This window comes from Cynara cardunculus (assembly GCF_001531365.2).
Source record: "Cynara cardunculus var. scolymus isolate 2C chromosome LG 13, CcrdV1, whole genome shotgun sequence".
Taxonomy (NCBI): domain Eukaryota; kingdom Viridiplantae; phylum Streptophyta; class Magnoliopsida; order Asterales; family Asteraceae; genus Cynara; species Cynara cardunculus.
The window spans coordinates 38207022-38209535 of record NC_037540.1 but is presented as its reverse complement, the minus strand read 5'-3'; the positions used below and the strand labels follow the sequence as shown (position 1 = coordinate 38209535).

The following is a 2514-nucleotide window of genomic DNA, read 5'->3' as shown; positions in this document are numbered from 1 at the left end:
ATATATATATATATATATATACATATATATATATATATATATTCTATCTATATAGGGGAGCGTTCAAATAAAAACCATTCAATTTGTAAACACCGTAAAAACTTCATATACGAGCCAGTTGCACATAACATCTGGGTTTTCTTTATTATCTTTTTACCCCTTTCTTTTTCAGTGCTTCATCTTCTTTAAACATTTTCTTAAAACCAAATCATATTCATATTTCTAACCTAAACCAAAATCTTAACAACAACTAACAACAAAAACTCATAATCTTATTTGAGAAGATGAAGCACTCAAGAATGCGATAAAGATGAAGAACACATTACAACAAAAGCGATTTTATTGTTCCGTATAATTTTATTGTATTTACGTATATTTAATTTATTAATAGAAAAACAATATTAAACACACAACATTTATTCAATGTTAAAACATTAAATTAAACATATAAAGTTACTATGGAAAAGCCTCGATGATTGACTGCATTGCAGGAATCTTGATAATATTGTAACGACAAAAGCCTCCTTCTTCAAGCAGCTTCTTCCATTCACTTTCTGTTCGTTCTCTTCCTCCAGAAAAGTGTGAAAACATCACCAAATCGTATGTAAGACGTGTGTCATCGAAAAAATCATCTTCAGTGGAATTCTAAACTATTTCCACAATAATAACTTTTCCACATTCTTTAGATATCGCTTTTCGACAGTTTGTAAGAATCTTGATACAGTCTTCATCACTCCAATCATGCAAAATCCACTGAAATGAAAAGAGCAATATCATTATCCGTATTGTATGGTTTCAATTTCCATAATAGTTTTCCTCAAGGAAATAACTATTACATGCAACTTTCAGACTTTTAAACTTAAAAACTTATGTTAAAATTTCATGAACAACAAAGTCTTTTAAGAGATATCGACAACCCAAAGGCACCACAAATCAACATAGTCTAGGTTGATGACCACATAGTGCTATGGGAGGTTAGCATGGCTAGAAGAATTTTGCAACCTATGGCAGCCGAACATATGAGTAAGAGGAACTATTGTTCTTATTGACCCCAATGATTATTATATTTTCAATCTAAGCTCTTATGGCCATAAACAACAAAGTTACCTTCATAAATATTGTTTCGGTAGGAGGAATGGTGTTAAACATGTCCCCAGGGACATGGGTAACCCCATCGTATGTTGGTGCAGTGGAAATAACATGAGGCAAATCAAAGTTGATCCTTTAAGATGTGGATATGTCTTCACAATTGTAGAAATTGCCACCCCAGTACCACCGCCAACATCAACGACCCTTCCTTTCAACCCAAGAAATCCATTCTTGTATTTCGATATGATCACATCTAAGGTGATCTCCGCATTGCACGCCATACCCTCGTTAAAGATCCTATTGAATTCTGAGTTATGTTGAGAAAAATCAAACATTTCTTCTCCATGAGTCATTTTAAAGGTTGTACCACCTTCTTTGATGGACCGACTCAGTACATGCAAGGGCAAAACCATTGATGGGTCCGTCCGCATCATAACCATGGGTGCCAATGTCACATTTGTATCAAATAACAACCACTTAGAACAATAGTTCAGTGAGTAAACTTTTTCTCCCTCTCCCATTCCTTTTTCTGGTTTAGGCATTTCATCAAACACCTTTTTATGAACCAAGAACCTCATGAGTCGCCCAAGCCCATCCATGTTTATTGAGGGAGAGTTGATGCCACTAGCAATTTCAGACAAAGTGGCGGGACGACCATGATTGCTTATAATGTCAGCTATACGAAGCTCAACACAACATCTTAAAGCCATGCCATCAAAAACACCATATATGTAGCGCAATATTTGTGTCTGGCCCTTCAAGATTGCATAACTATCTGTTTCATTCTGGGTATTCTTCATCATCATCATGAATGTGAAGAACCTTGCGGCCTTCGATGGAGTTATGGATGAAAATCTTGAAGAACCACACTCTTATAATAAGCCAACATAATAGTGGTTCAATTTGTTTAGAATAGAGAGAGAATCATTGAAGCAAGTTACGAAATAAAAAAAATGGACATAAAAACGTGGGATATTGATGCATATTACTTAAAATTCAAGATTACAAGTAAATTACGCATAAGTACAACTTATTAAAGCTCAATATTTGAATTCGTGTAACTAACTGCGGATAAACATAACCAAATAGAAGATAAACATAACCAAATAGAAGATAAACATCTCATTTTAAAATATAAAAAATTTAAAGGATAATTATCGAGTTATAACTAAATAATCAATTATCTATACTATCATATAAAGAATTTGGTTAAAACTCTTAAACTCGTTCATCCCTAAACGATTACATCCCTATCCGATTTCATCCCATATCTGAACTTGTGTAATTAACTGTAGATAAACACAATCAAATACAGGATAAACATCTCATTTTAAATATAAAAAAATCTAAAATATAATTAGGATAATCATTGAGTTCTAACAGAATATTTAATTATTATATTTATAAAATATTATATTATTACAC

General features: G+C 32.7%; 1 pseudogene; it reads right to left on the bottom strand.

The window, feature by feature from the left end:
• Positions 1–456: 456 nt before the first annotated feature.
• On the bottom strand, positions 457–1898 carry LOC112525025 (annotated as a pseudogene).
• Between the last annotated feature and the right edge of the window lie 616 nt (positions 1899–2514).